This window comes from Carassius auratus, unplaced genomic scaffold, assembly GCF_003368295.1.
Source record: "Carassius auratus strain Wakin unplaced genomic scaffold, ASM336829v1 scaf_tig00042337, whole genome shotgun sequence".
Classification (NCBI taxonomy): domain Eukaryota; kingdom Metazoa; phylum Chordata; class Actinopteri; order Cypriniformes; family Cyprinidae; genus Carassius; species Carassius auratus.
Window position 1 is genome coordinate 1,811 of NW_020526714.1, and position 16,728 is coordinate 18,538.

General features: G+C 41.7%; 1 long non-coding RNA gene across 2 annotated transcripts; it reads left to right on the plus strand.

The window, feature by feature from the left end:
* Positions 1 to 15,137: 15,137 nt before the first annotated feature.
* LOC113085820 (uncharacterized) lies at positions 15,138 to 16,406 on the plus strand. Of its 2 annotated transcripts, none has more exons than XR_003284470.1 (3): positions 15,138 to 15,602; positions 15,681 to 15,924; positions 16,147 to 16,406. It is a non-coding gene; the product is annotated as an uncharacterized LOC113085820 (long non-coding RNA). The 2 variants fall into 2 exon arrangements; XR_003284471.1 differs by having other exon boundaries at positions 15,681 to 15,738.
* Positions 16,407 to 16,728: the final 322 nt, after the last annotated feature.

Consider the following 16,728-nt stretch of genomic DNA (forward strand, 5'->3'; position numbering starts at 1 on the left):
ATTCTGATGAATTGGGTGGGGTGCGTACCTGACGCCGTTCGCCACGAGATTCTGGGTCCGCGGTTGGAAACACCTAAAAGGTCCACATGTAAGTATGCAGGTGAATATATTGGGGTCTTGGCCTTCGGTGTATAGGTAAGTATGCAAGAAAGATACACAATCCTTAACTTCATCCTAAATAAACTACATTTTCGTCCAGGTAAACCCTACGGATGGAGTTTGCAGGTGAGTATGCAAGGGCGATGCACTGGTATTTCACTCGGGGCGTACAGGTAAGTATGCAGAAGGACAACTGGGTCTTTACTTTGGATGTACAGAGGAGTATACAAGGGCAATATGCTGGCTCTTAGCTGTGGGCGTACAGAAGGGCATACAAAGAGCAACTGGAGTTGGACTTCGGGCATGCAGGTAAGTATACAAGGGCAATACGCTGGCTCTTAGCTTTAGGCATACAGATGGGCATACAGGGGCAACTGGAGCTTTGCTCTGGGCATGCAGGTGGGTATACAGTGACAATACTGAATGGATACAACTCACAGACCCTCGAAGAGGCGGACGTCAGGCTTCAGCCCTTTTCAGCTCAGGAGTCTAGAGAAGGTGTATATGTCACGACAACTGTGGTCTTCCTCATCGGGGCAGACTTCCCAGACCAACACTCAACACGGTCACCTCCAACCGTGGAAACACTCCCAAGACGACTCAGAGCCTCAAGCTCAGACCTGTAGGACTGGTAACAGACAGACAGAGTTCCTTCACAAATTTACTTAGCTTCAGTGAATATATGGAGAAAGACACCCCACCTCTCGAATTTGACCAAGAGTGGATAGAAGTACAGATTGAAGTTGCTGCATGGCCTTCCACGGCCTCAGCTGGTGCCCCCACGCTGGGTGACTTCAGGTAGGTTTGTGCCACCGGGTATGTACCTCAGGAATGACTCGAACGCTTCCCTCTCCTCTCTTCCAGACAACGGACCAGAGATCTAGAAAGGGGCAAACCTCTGAAAGCACTCCGCAAACAGGTATTCATACACAAGGGCTACACAGCTGGATGTTCATATAGCAGCCAACACTTCTCTCAGTCGTCGTCCCCCACAATATGCACACTGTTCCTTACTTGCTATTTTTGACACGTCACCACTCGACGGAGTAGGGGTCCAAAGCCACGAGCGGGCATGTATATAAAGACGTTCTTCTCCACAGGGTTTTCTCTCCCAGCCCACTGCACTCCACACACTCACAGTGAATTAGGGTCAAAACCACATAGGACCGGGGATTATTCCTGGACATTGGGGGCACCGATGCAGCAGACGGCCAGAGGAAACGTCACAGCCACGACAAGGCACCAGACTCCTTTTTCGCTGGTTCCGGCTCACCCACCAATCACTTTCATTAACACTGGATCTTTCCACTTCTCTTCCAGATAACCGACATCTGACACAACTGGCAGCACAATCTCCTTCCTGCAATCCTAGCAGATCTTCAATGTGTGTTAACTTCACATCACACAATGCATCTGAGCACAATGCTCCAATAAAGATAATCGTATACTCAGCCCTGTGTGTGTATCTCTCTTTGCCCAAGCTCCACAGTAAACCATACACTCTCTCTCCCACTCTCTCCTCCGTTCCGTTGCTCCCACAATAACTACTGGGAATCACCAACCACTTCCTGTGTTTCTGATGCCCTATTTATGTGTCTCCTCTTCACCGAATTGCCCAATCAGTGATCGCCACGCTCAACAAGACACACGTTCCCAATAACACGCCGATTTGGGTTCGCCGGCGTTCCCGGAAGTGGCGGTGTTTGCCATTTTTGGTTCCGCCCCGTCACAGTCACTCCGCCACATATAATTAAATAACGTGACAAGACTAAAATACAGTAGGAATACACATCCAAATAAATAAATTAAACCAAACTTTTCTGGACCCAAACTCAAAAAGTGTCAGGCATGTTTTCGATCACATTTTTATCTTCAAACTGTCTTTTCAACTTGTTATTTGTGTTTCAAATATCAATTCTGACTATTACCATTAATTAATATGTATGGTACATTTGAGTACATCAGTTGTTTTGTTTTTAAAAGCTTTTTTTTCAGCCAACTATACCCCGATAAAAAAAAAAAAATTATAGGACCTGAAGAAAAAATAAACTAACTATTTAACCATTACATTTAATGACTTTGGTCAACTTGTGACTTACATAAATGTAATTTCTAATGATCTTCTTTAATACACACAAGAGAGAGTGTGTTTGCTGGGTAAATATTAAAGGCGTAGTGAATGCCACAAATAAACATGTAATGATTATATGCTATGTACTGTATATCCCAATTGTTTGTTGTTGTTTTTTTGGTCCCCAGTCTGCCAGAAAGACCTGTCCAGTTTATACCAGCATGAAAAAAAGATTCTTGGACTGGAAGAAAGTGAGTTCTTTTGGCAAGTTCATTTACAAACCAATGATGTTTATCTAACAAATGTCAGTATAACTCCCCAAATTAAATATGATAAACATTAAAGGGATAATTAACTTACCAAAAACAATATTTATATCTGTCACCATCTACTTGCACGTTTTTTCAGATCTTTATGACTCTGAAGAACACAAACCGTGAACTTCGGAAAAATCTTCTGATTTGTTCTTTCCATTTAGTGAAATTTAACAGAGCCAATCTTTAAACTGTAAAAGGAATAAAAAAAAAAAAAACTGTAAAATAGGTCAACATGACTCATGTAGTGTCATGAGTATAAGTAAAGGAGAATACACTCAGCTGATCATATGATGTACATTCTTTCTGCTCGGTTTTTGGAGCCCTAATAATGTATGGGTTATTTAGGGAAACACTGAATGGACATTACTGCACTTGGACATTGTTACATGGTTACTCAATAGTACAGTTGAGTATTCCAGCAAGCTGTGTGTTAATGTGCTGTGCAAACTTCTCATTTTAGCTTCTGCTTCCATTTGGGCTGAAGGTCAAGACAGAACCAAACCAAAGCTGGACTGTAACCCACAGACTTCATACTGACAGCTACAGGCATGGATGCTGCATCACATGTTTCACTTTCAATTTAAAGTGTGGAGTATTCATCCCCCATGAGGAGACTCTATGTCTTCATCTCTTGGGAGTGGATTTCATTTCAAACACTCTTTTACAGAACTGCTCATTTCTTCTGAAATTATTTAGTAGTATGTATGGATTCTCTATTTAAAAGAGAAAAAAAAAGGAATTCATTGTAATGTATCCTGTAATCCTGTTAATGTATGTACAGTATAACTTGCAAATGTATGCTTGGGCACATGTTTACAGGTTATATACATTTTAGAGATTGCTGTGTTTTTAAAGTTGCTCTAAGTCATCTTTATTTGTACAATGTTATTTTTGTATATAAATTATTATTACAGTGGAACTAATTGCTATTGTTTTTATTTGTAAATTAGCAACTGAACCATTGCACAACATCACTTTGTAGTTTAGTTTTATGTCACACGTGAGCACAAATGCAAGTTTATATTTTCTTTCAGATTATGTAATTTCTGTAATAAAGTCTTTGTTGTTATTTTGTAGATGTTTGTTGTAACTAAATGGCTTAAATGTAATTCAAGATAATTTAGTGAAACCATATGGCTACACTCTAACCAGTTTGTAGTACATGATCCATGGTTTTACTGTAGTATTACTGCAATATAACTGTAGTAGAACCATGAAACCATTACCATGCAGTCACAGTTAACTACAGTTTTACTATAGTAAAACCATGGTTAATTTTCGTAATGGAATGCGTACGCCCAGTGCTTAATTTGTAAATTGCGAGGTACCGGAACAAAGTGGGGCAACGGATCCGGCACGTGATTTCAGAAGGGTTTTGTAATTGGTGGACCAGTTTAAGTGATTAAGAGCGTGCATCAGTGGCTTTTATCGGGTCTGTCAGGTCATGAATAACATGGAAATACCATGCGGTTTTAAAACACTTTCCAGGCCTAAAAACTTTTCTGAGGGGGACTATGTGTTTAATAAATCTCACAGCTTTCAAGTTTAGAATGAGGGAAATTCCTGCATTTATTGAACATAGCTTGTAGGTTTGAATAATGAAATAAATCCACACAAAGTTTAAGATTAAATCAGTTTGAATCCATGAGCTCTCTCAGAGCGCTCTTCTCATCAGCGCATCAGTGACCTGCACGCTGTGATACAAGACTCACTCACACTTCAGGACAGATGACACAACTGTGTCTTAATCGGGTGAATGTTGCATTGTCACAAACATGGATAATAATCTGTTCACCTTTTTAAATATTTTAAGCCATTTGGTACTCACGCGCTCCAAAGGCTGTATTATGTGCCCTCGCAGTCACATCTAAAGCTCACGAGTATTATATAGGAGTTATTTTCCGTAGTTTGTTGAGTTTAAGTAACAAAATACACACAATATGATGTCTGATGGATGTTGACAAATAAAACAGTTTCATGGTACACTCTACTAAAATACAGGGGGAAAAAGAAAGAATAGGGGGAACAAGTCAATAATTAAACAACACTGCGTCGTGAGTGTTAGTGTTGTATCAGACACGTGCAATTAACATCAGACTATATGAAAAAAAAAGCTCAAATAGAGTTAACAAGGTCTTTGGTCGAATGAGGAGATCTGTGTTTTGTCCGCATCTGAGGATAGTGCAGCGCATTATATGTCATTATCACCTTTTACAGGTTAGGATATAATGGTTATTTATTTATTTATTTTACATTTTTCTTGCTGTTTAATAGCTTGGCCAAAATCTCATGATATAAACGATTAAGCACTTCTGCACAGGATATTTTAAACGTACAAAAATATATTGGCTAGATGGCAAAAAAAAAAACTACTTCTCCAGTAGCCTTTACCGACATAGTGTTTGAGTAAAGAAATGCTGTATTGATTAAAGTTATTTGTTTACCCTTGCTTTGTGTAGAAAGTTTAAATATGTTTTCTCGAGTCAATGATCACACTGAATGTAGATGACTTCGTTTAATCTCACATTTCTGTTAACTGCCAGCCGATACAGATCAGAGAACCAATCCCCCGCGCCACCGGGCATTCTGATTGGATGCCCCAACACAGTACGGTGGCTCACAATAAACAAACTGCATAATCATTTAACCAAACAATCTACATCCCTTCCTTTTAGTATTTAGCCCTATCAAACAGGGCAACACTGATAAACATAACTTTGCAACATGAATAAATCAAATTAGGCTAGATGAATACCTCACATTGCACTTTAACAGTTGGGCCTCTTCGTAACCTACTGATCACAAAGAGTGTTTAAAGTCCTTCAAAATGTCACAATACTGGACATGCTGGATAGCTGGGGTGGAATTACACAAAGAAGAAAACTTTTTTTTTTTTTTTTTTCACATGTATTTGGGATTTGGTCTGCAGATGCGACCTGAACGTGTGGTGTATGGTGTGTCATGGTTCTTAATGGGTGATTGCACTGTGGACTTGGACTTGGGGGAGGATGGGTATTGCAGTGGCGCAGTGTTTGGTTTCGGCATTAGTGGTGAAGGAAAACTGTCCACCATAGGGGAGCTGGTGTCCTGAGAGTCTGGGTCATCAAGGAGCTGCGGTAATGGCTGCTCAGCCACAGGAAGTATGTGACGGCGATTTCTCCTGTAAGCCTTCCCATCTGCATGAACTATGTAAGACCGTGGTTCCTTACTCATCTCCTTTACTGTTCCAAGTTTGTTGAAGCCTTTCACTGTCTGCATGCGGATCACTTGTCCCTCTGCCAGCGGCTGTAATGGGTGACTCGACTTGTCATAGCAGCGCTTCGGTGTGAGTCTTTTGTTGAGGAGTTGAGCGGTGACTTGTTTGACATTCCTCGGGGTAGGCTCCAGCAGTTTAGTGCTCACCGGAATGGCTGCGTGAGTTTGGCGAGATATAAGGCGCTCAGCAGGATAGCCTAATGTTGGGTCACGTGGAATGTTTTGGAGGTTCAGAATATTGAGGAACACATCAGACCCATCCCTGTGTGATTTCTCCATGAGTTGCTTGGCACTGCGGACTGCTCTTTCCGCGAGTCCATTTGACTGGGGAAACTCTGGGCTGCTTCTGGTATGAGTATTTTATTCATACCACAGAGTAAATGCTCAGCAAAATCATTAAAGTGCTGGCTGGTGTATTGTCTAGCATTGACAGTGAGGAGTATGTGAGGCGTACCATGTACCGAAAAGTGTCTTTTTAATTTGGATATAACGGATGATGAGGTCAAGTCTTGAAGGAGGTCGACTTCGAACCAGCCGGAATACGAATCTACGAGAACTTGATAGTGTTTGCCATACCAATCAAGAATGTCTGCGGCCACTGTGGACCATGGCAGATCTGGGACAGGGTAGAGCTGGAGGGGCTCTTTCTGCTGATGCGACTTTGTGCTATTGCATACTGCACATGAGAGCAACTCTTCTGTGATGTTCTTTGACATTGTGGGCCAAAAAATGACACCTCTAGCTCTTCGCTTGGTTGCTCAATACCTGGGTGGCTTTTGTGTACAATGTTGATGTACTCCTACGTGCAGGGATCGTGGAATGACGGCTTTATGGCCTTTCATGACGATACCATCCTCCACTGTCAGCTCATCTCTGTATGGAAAAAATTGTCAAATGGCAGACTGGAGCTGGCTTTCTCTGCTGGGCCATCCACATCGAATGACAGTGGTGAGCGTTTGTAGCACCTCATCCTCTGCTGTGTGTCTACGGAGTTCCTCCAGGCGTGATGAGGAGATGTAGCTCACGCTCATGACTTCGTAGTCACCGTTTTCAACAGGGCTGTGTGGTGCTTGTGAGCTGGGAGCTCTTGAGAGGGTGTCTGCCAAGTAAATGTACTTGCCTTTTTGTAGACCAGGCTGATGTCGTAACTTTGCAGCCGAAGCAACATTCTCTGGAGACGGGCAGGAGCGGCATGGATGGGCTTTTTCATGATGGTGACTAAAGCCTGGTGGTCAGTTTCTACCATTGTGGGCTTTCCGTAGACATAGTCTTTGAATTTTGTGCAGGCAAACACCACAGCCAGAAACTCCTTTTCTATTTGAGCATACCACGTCTCCGTGTCCGTGAGAGCACGCGATGCGAAGGCTACTGGTCTACCGTTCTGTAAGCATGCTGCTCCTAGTCCATAACATGACGCGTCGCAAGTCAGTGTAACTGGGTTCCTTGACATTGTAGTATGGCAGTACTGGTGGGCTGGACAGGCATGATTTGAGGCACTCAAAAGTCTCTTGATGCTGTTGAAACCAGCACCACACTGTCTCTTTGCAGGTGAGTTTCCAAAGGGGCGCTGCGTTGTCGCTGAGATTTGGGAAGTACTTGCTAAGGTAATTGACCATGCCCAGGAAGCGTTGTAGTGCGGTTACATCCGTGGGCACTGGCATATCATTGATCGCTGCTGTTTTGGACGGGTCTGCTTTTAGGCCTACGCTTGTGAAGATGTGGCCTACGTACGCTACCTGGTCCAGGCGAAATTTACACTTGTTCGGGTTTAACCTGAGATTGACTTCCCGTGCCCTTTCGAGCACCTTTCTCAAGTTGGCATCATGTTCAGCCACTCCGCGGCCTCCTATGATGATGTCATCGACGATGACCGAGCAGGGGTAACCTGCAAACAGTTGTTTCATGGAGCGCTGAAATACTTCACTTGCGGAATTTATGCCAAAGGGCATCCTTATAAATCTGTAGCGTCCAAATGGAGTGCTGAATGTGGTCAGCAGTGACGATTTCTTGTCAAGACGTATCTGCCAGAACTAATTCTTTGCATCCAGGACAGAAAACACTGTTGCCCCGGACATTTGTGCTGCCACCTCTTCAACGCTGCGCATAGGGTGATGGGGTCTTTTCAGTGCGGTGTTGAGGTCTTTGGGGTTGATGCATAGTCTGATTTCCCGCTTATCCTTCTTATGTGCTGCCACCATGGACGATACCCAGTCGGTTGGTTGCGTGACTTGTGTTATGACACCTATGCTTTGCATACGCTCAAGTTCAGCTTTAACTCTTTCTTGCATTGCAACGGGGATACGGTGAGCTGGGCGTATGACAGGCTGTATGCTGGTATCCAAAATCATGGAGTATGTGACCAGAAGTTCTCCCAACTCGTCACTGAACAGGTCTTTGTTCTGTGTAAATGTCTGTGAGCTGAAGTCCGTGCCGCTCTCCACGCTGATCTGATGGATGTCTGAACTCATTTTCACAACCCCCATGTCCATACATGCACGAAATCCTAGCAGTGGTTGCACTGCTCTGTCCACAATGAAAAACGGCAATGAGCGGCTCTGCTCTTTTAAACAGCACCGAAGAGTAGCGACGCCACTGGTCTGTATTCTGGAGCCTCCATAGGCAACAAGGCTAGCCGCTTTCTTCTGCTTTTTCAGTCCCCTGAAAGTGTCAAGTGACATCACATTGCATTTTGCTCCTGTGTCTACTTTCATCTCAGTGGGCTTGCCGTTTATTTGCATTGTGACAAATCTTTCATCCTTTTCAATGGCTTTTAAAATCACACAATCAACGTGACTGTCAACTTCAACGCCATCCACATAAAACGTTTCATCTTCACATGTTTGTTCCTCTATTTCTATCTCATTAACCGTCTGTCTGCCAGTTTTCTGTCTAGGATGTTGCCTATTTTGGCTGCACGGCTTAGACTTGCAGCAACTTTTAAAGTGGTTAAACTTTTGGCAGCTGTGACACTGTTTTCTAAATGCTGGACACTTTTCCCCCTTAGCTGTGTGGCTGCCTCCACAATTATTGCACCTCGTGATAGTCTGTGAGGGGGGCTGGGACTTTACATACTGCATTCTATTTTAAACTAACCTAACTGCATCCATGCTGGCAGCATTACTTTGTGATGATAACGTCTTGCTGCTTTCCTCGGTCATCTCGTGTATCCGACATATTGAAATGGCTTTTGCAAGTGTTAGCTCGCTATCTCTTTACAGAGCTTTTCTCAAGGTGTCACTGGTGACGCCACACACGATGCGGTCACAGATCAGCTCCTCTGTAAGGTCTCCGAAGCTGCAGCGTTTAGCCTTAATCCTTAAATCACTAATGAATGATTCAATGCTCTCACCTTGTTGCTGACCTCAGGTATGAAATTCTGTTATTTTGAGGATTGCAGATTTCACTAAATTTTTTCTTCAAACATTTGGGGTCCTCTCGAGATTCAGCAGGTGTAATGATCCTTCCGCCAACTCCCGGTGCGCGCACTTCAGCAGCGTAGGTGAAAGAACGCTCTCGTTCGATGGCATCTGGGCCAGCAATGTTGAGAAGGATGTAAGCTTGGGTCTTTGCTGGCTTGTCCGAATGTGCGGCAGCAATAAAAATATCGTACTCCCGCTCAAAAATACGCCAATTTTCAGCGATATTTTCATCAAAAACGAGAGGGTCGGGTCTGCGAAATCCATCCGCCATCACGTTGGGTAAAGTTAGAGGAGAACAACTTTGTCAAATGGCGATAGCTATGCTAGCACAGTCCAATGTAACAGGTTGTTCAACAACGACAGAAAGAAATACTCACTGGCGAGAAGTTTGTACTCACTTATGACACCATGTAGAAAGTTTAAATATGTTTTCTCGAGTCAATGATCACACTGAATGTAGATGACTGCGTTTAATCTCACATTTCTGTTAACTGCCAGCCGATACAGATCAGAGAACCAACCCCCCGCGCCACCGGGCATTCTGATTGGATGCCCCGACACAGTACGGTGGCTCACAATAAACAAACTGCATAATCATTTAACCAAACGATCTACACTTTGCAAATAAGCAGAGATTTTTTTTTTTTTTAAATAAGCGGAGATCTGTCTCCTCCAGCTGTGCGCGCTTCAATCTGAGCGGAGGCGCGTGAAGTGACGAGGTTTAGCGAGAGCTTGAGGATCCAATGGCATTACGAAGTTTTACAAGCTCCTGTAAATACTTATCATTGGTTTAATATTTCTAAAATTCTGTGATTTAAAATAATAATAACTAATTATAATAGAGATAAAAATTTTGGTTATTTTTTCGAACACGCGCTGTAGTTAAAAGACGGCGCACTGGGGGGCAACAGTCATGAACCACCAAGCTACCAATCTACACCGAATCAGCTTCAAATCTCTGAATTCAAGACAGGACTCTTGGCATCACATTGTGCAACTGGCTGAATCAGAGAAATGTGACCGTGTTAACTTGTGACCTGTGTTTAACTATTATGAAAATAAACCATAGCGGAACACTGACTATATTTTATGGTTTATGATGTTAAAGAACCTTTCATGACGTCTCAGACAACTGTAAATTTGTGGCTATTGTGGTTCAACTATAAACGCTATCGTTAACTCATATTTACCATAGTAAAAACATGGTAACATAAAAACATTTTCTTTAGAGACTGTAATTTTATTTGATTTTACAAGTATTTGAAATATTAGCTTTATTCTCTAAAAAAATTGTTTATAAATGTAATACTTTGTACTTTGAGAATGCGTTCACTAGCCAATTACGTTACTTAAAAAATATAAACGGTATTTTCTGCTTGTGAATATATTCGCAAACAGATAGTTACCGTTTATATTTCATAAAAAATTTAGTTATATAGTTAATATTTCAAATACTTGTATAATCAAATAAAATAGCAGCTAGTAAACACAGAACAAGTTAACATGTTTATAAAGTAATGTTTATACGCAGAATTTCAGCTAGCATAATCGTATAAGTTTACACTTAATTCAAATCAAGTCACGTTTCCAAAGTAATATGCTACGAGACAATAACGGCAACGTGGAAACAACGAAGTTACATTAATATAATGAGACATCAGCAGTCTCTAAACAAAATGGAACATGTTTTTACTATTGTAAATATGATAGCGTTTATAGTTGAACCACAATAGCCACAAATTTACAGTTGTCTGAGATGTCATGAAAGGTTCTTTAACATCATAAACCATAAAATATAGTCAGTGTTATGCTATGGTTTATTTCACAAGTTAACATGGTCACATTTCCTTGATTCAGCCAATTGCACAATGTGACGCCAAGAGTCCTGTCTTGAATCCAGAGATTTGAAGACGATTCGGTGTAGATCGATAGATCGGTGGTTCGTGACTGTCATCTCGCTGCGTGCCGTCTTCTAGCGCGTGTTCGAAACCCGTTCCAACACAGATTTACTTTATTTTTTTGTTTATCCTACTTACTTCAGCCACTACGGGCGATCATACCTATACTTGTTATCTCTGCAAGAATATCAAAATCATGCAATGAGCAAGTCTGCGTTTATTAGACACTTAATATCACGTCAGTTTGTGCTTTCAGAATCGGCGAATCTGCTGCCGTTGTTCCAGCACATCTGCAGCGGAAACCTAAACCAGGAAGTTGGTCACCAGATAACTCGGTAACCAGTTAAACCGTAACACCGGATCTGGCTTGTTCAGGCACAAGTTAAGCCCTGCGTATGGCAAGTTCAATTTTGCATGCATATGATACGCCAATCCTTCCCATTAACTTCGGCGGAGAGCAGATGCGTTGGGACCGAGCGCCAACCTCCCGCTCTCTCTCATGAGGCCAATAAGGAAGTGACTCAAAGTGCAAATCATTGACTGTTGAATTGCAGTTCATCATGAATGTTTACAGCCTGGTTCAAAAAATTATTTTGGTCTAAATAGCTAATGTTGCCCTTCAGGACAATTGTGAGGGGGTGAATTTAAACTCATCCGTTTAAATTATATTAAAACTTAAAGTTCTGCATAATTAATGGCGTAGCCACTTGAGTGACAGGTGGATTGCCGCTGCTGACACTGCCGTCGTGCTAGGTGGGTGTGGCTACAGCAACTAGCTCACGCCTTTTTGCCCATTTTTGATTGTCCGGGAGAGTCGCGCGGTGACGTGCTGCCAAAATGGCGACGACCCGCTCTACACACTTTAGGCTTCAAAAACACACTTCATGAGTCTACGGGTGACGTCACGGACACTACGTCCATGTTTTTATACAGTCTATGGTTGGGACACACTCAGACATCAAGAGAAATACAACATGTCACCTTCAACTGCGATGACGTCACCCAGCGAGGCTCAGTTGGCCTATTCACCTGCACCTGATGCGCGTCCCGTTAAATCTTCAAACAGGTAAGTTAACAGTGTTTTTTTTGTAATGAGATCACGGTGTTAACTATATTGTTTTAATTATTTCAGTGTTTCTATTACATGGGGCCATGTGTCGAAATGGCAGTGTAATGCTTTTAAATTAGTTGTTAATAGAACCGTGGGCTGCTCCCTTAGCACATATAGTATCCTACCATTGACATTAGCCTAAGCTAACTTCTACTGTATGCCTGTTGCAGTTTGAAATGAATAAAAAAACAGTTTTTTATTATGTTTTGACATGGGTCTTCAGCTTTTAGACATGGCTGATGACAGCACTACAAATCAACAGACTGAATTAGTATTTGCTAATGTTTTTAGCTAAAGTGGCATGGTTAGTCTAAGCCTACGGGATCCCCCAGGGGTCAATAATGTGCGCATGGAATAATTCAGGCACGCGCAGACATTACTAGTTGCTTTCGGATGCATGATACTGTAGGGTTAGATTAGACTTCTATACCCAAGATATTAGATTTCTAATGTCATCATCATACATAGTGCATTTACCTAAATTGCACATTTTTTATTTAATTGTGTGATGTTATATTATTAAAATATAAAATGTGATATAACATGTGATGTTATATTATTAAAATTACAATAAAGACCTAATATCAACTAAAATATGAGCCAAGTAGGCCGTGACCGGCTGGTTCTGAGGTTGTGTCCAGGCACTGACCTGTCTGTAGCCTAACATGTGATGTTATATTGTTAAAATTACAGTAAAGACCTAATATCAACTAAAATATGAGCCAAGTAGGCCGTGACCGGCTGGTTCTGAGGTTGTGTCCAGGCACTGACCTGTCTGTAGCCTAACATGTGATGTTATATTGTTAAAATTACAGTAAAGACCTAATATCAACTAAAATATGAGCCAAGTAGGCCGTGACCGGCTGGTTCTGAGGTTGTGTCCAGGCACTGACCTGTCTGTAGCCTAACATGTGATGTTATATTGTTAAAATAACAATAAAGACCTAATATCGACTAAAATATGACCCAAGCAGGCCGTGACCGGCTGGTTCTTATATTGCTAAAATTACAATAAAGTGCATTTGTTGAAGAGATACAGGCAAGTTTCATTCTTGTTATTCACAAATGTGTGATTAATTAACTCCAGTTAGTTAATGCCTGTATTTCACCCTTCTACGTTTCATTACATGTGCATAAAGAAACGTAACACAGAGTTACAAACGCAGAAGGCTGAAGTCACAGGACAATCGAAAGTGACCTGGTGGAAGAGGGATCGTGATGGGCAGAGTGTGACCACCAGCAAACAGAGGAAAAAAAGTTCATCTGCTGGTTAGTGTACATCTTATCAAATTGATGTCAAATACTTTAAATGAAGAGTGATGCGTGATTAAGAGAAGGTGCTGGTTTGATAATGCTGTTGTTACCCAATATTCTGTATGCTTGCACATTCATAATCTAAATTACATTATAATGACAAATGCATTTAGGTTTGATAGTTTCCATGCTGCAAGTTTTCAGCTTTTATTTTTGTACATCTGGCAAAGAGTTTGAAAGGACTGTACTTAATTATAATGTGGTTTTTTTATTTTTACTTCCAAACAGTTGGTAATGGTACTTCTTCATGTGCTAGATCCACCATCACAACTTTATGTACTAGCTAACAAAAGTAGAAAAACTAAGTTAAAACACTTTTCATAATATGGTATGCTTCAAATAAAAACAACGAGTTGTGTAAAAAGGAAGCCTCATTATACCTGCACTTTAGCTATGTTTAGCAACTAGTCATCTAATGATACTCCTTTTTCCACAGTCCCCAAACATGCCTCAGATATTAAAGTTACCTCAATTTGGTGCATTCAGCCCTGTCAACATGACAGAAATAGGAAAACCTTAGACAATAGCATCACTGTTTCTCAGCTAAATCACATGGTTGTAGTTTAGTTTCACAGTTAAGTGGGCAACACTACTTACAGCCAGCACCTACACAGAATATATCCTGTCACCCTCTGCCTTCTCTGCTATAACTGGACTGTCCCTGCATTAAAAGCAATGGAAATGCCTCAAAAGAAGTCAGTGGTAGTGGAATTGCAATGTTGGATTTCTAGTATGTTTTTATTTTTCTCTTTCTCTCTCTGAAGATTTGAATATGCTTCTACGGGATTCAGAGAGCATTGATTGGCCTGCTTTTGCTCAGCAGCCATCTTTGTCCAGTTGGTGTCAAAAGCCCCTTTCACACTGCCATTCCGGCAAATACAGGGGTAAAGTGTTCCTGCAATTGTTCCCTGGTCGCTAGATTTGGCACTTTCACACTGCCAGTGATGACCCGGGATATGTGCATGCTTTCACACACAACCCTTGAAGATCCCGTAACGACACGTGACATCAGCGCGTGACGTGTAATGTACGAGTCGACAACGCTTGGCACGTTATACTTTAACTGAAGCAAGCAAACGATCTCTGCATCAGCGCGGAAAGTGAGGAACTAACTGATCTCTGCTTCATTACAGTTTGCACATATGTTTTCGTTGCGAATGTTGATCTTCCTTCAAAACAGCCGGTAAAAAAGTCGCGCGATAACGCGCGTCATCACTTCGATACCGAATTAGATCTGGCTTTTGTTCACACAGCGCTCGTTTCGGATCGATTACCGCAATGTTACTATGTCCCCGACCCGGGTTCGATTCGGTAATCAATTCCGGGACGTGGTTGCTTTCACACAGAAGGCGACCAGGCAATGTTACGGGAATATTGCGGGTCCGACGTGCAGTGTGAAAGGGGCTAAAGACAGAAAGGGGTCAAACAATGTTGGCAACAGGCGAGGCCACAAAACCTTCACAACTTGTTGTGAAGTACATCATCTGAGAACACGGTTGGTGTCTCTTCTTCAATTCATTTTTTCAGCAACACACAACATTTTTTAATTATTGATTGTTTTCCAAGTACTTGCTAACAATCCAAACATTCATTAATGTCATCCAGATGGTCCTTTGCTCTTGCAGATTGTTCTTTCCTCAAAATATATGCTCCTGTGACACTGGTGATGTTGCAATCTCTGTTGGTAGATCTATCATTCTTGTTTGCATAAATGGTAGGACTGGGTTACAAATATTGTCTAACATATTACTTTAGTTTCTTGTTAGTTATTTGTCTTTCATGTGCTCTCAGGCCGTTATAATCTTCATGTTCTGGTGCTAACATGCAAACATGGCAATAAGCAATGGGCTCCAGAGGTCAGTGACTTTGTAAGGAGTGGATACTGGCCTGCTACCATGCAAGTGTGGCAGGATGGCTAGATCCTCCTATATTGATTGTTAGGATTGTTGGCCTATCAGTGGTTAGGGGTGAGCATATAAAAGTTGGAGTTGTGTCACAAGGATGTGTTGCTCTTAGGTGCCCCGCCCCTTTCTGGTACCAGTGTTTACATTGTGGTTAGCAGTGTGGCTAACTTGGTCACAGCTCACTTAGGGTTCTTTTTGTGCATCTATCCAAAGGGTAAGCATTAGAGTAATGTGACTTATGGCATCTTTGTACTCTTGTTGTGCTAATGTTAGTGTTTTGTATCACTTTTAGCCGCATGAAGTCGACTGGTTAATGTTGCAACCGGTGTTTGGTCAGACTGCTTACTTGGGTACGTGTATAAAGTTTATAGTACAAAGTTTAATCATACTGTGGGAACTAGTTGGTTGTTTTTCATTGCAGCAGTTCATTGCTGCCCGCTCCTGGCTCCCACACCATCGTGTACATCGTTCATGACTTTGCTTCGGTGTGACGTTTGTGAGGTTCAGTGCTGGCCCTGTCCATTTAACATTGCGAGGTGCTCGTGCGTTGGAGAGTTCCTGCTGTGGTGCAGGACTCCTAACATCAGTATTAAGAAGTTTTAAGAAGATTTATTATTTGATTGTTAATTTCTTTTGAGCCTAGTGTGTGTTTTTTTTTTTTTTTTTTTTGTTTAACTTTATTCTCTTGTGACATGTTTGTCTGGAATTGTAAATTATTTTCCTTTTTAGTATTTTTGATCTGGTTTGTTCATTTACAGGTGCTGTGGGTCAAACCCCAAAAAGGGCAGGGAGGCAGATCTCCACATGTGTGTGGTGGTGGTGCTATCTTGTCACCGTGTGCAGTGTTGTGGCGTGTCGATCACCAACCAAAATCTCACTGAGTATGTGAATGGGTGCACCGATAGTGTGTGATAATTGCATTTTGTGATTCTTTAGGAGTTGATTCCAGCTGACCACAGCCCTGTAAATCTTTGCTCTTTTTGTGTGATCAGCAACACGTAACCAAATATTAAGTGTGTCAGTGCTCATGTGAAAATTTTTTTTTTTTTTTTTTTTTTTTAGTAATTTATTATTTGGAATAATAAAGCTCTGTATTTTGGTACCCATGTCTCTCGCTCTTTTTTTTTTTTTTTTTTTTTTTTTTTTTTTTTTTGGAACCGAACCTGCATTGCCTTGATTAGCACCTGTGGGTGCGTAGTATTTCCCTGGGTGCAAGTCTTGGGGTGGCGTAGTCCTTTGTCTAGTGTTATAGTGTCTGTTTGCCTATGGCCATGCTGCTACACAAGCACAGACACTTTTCCACCAAGATCTGTTCCATTCCTCTGAAGCTAATAAGACAA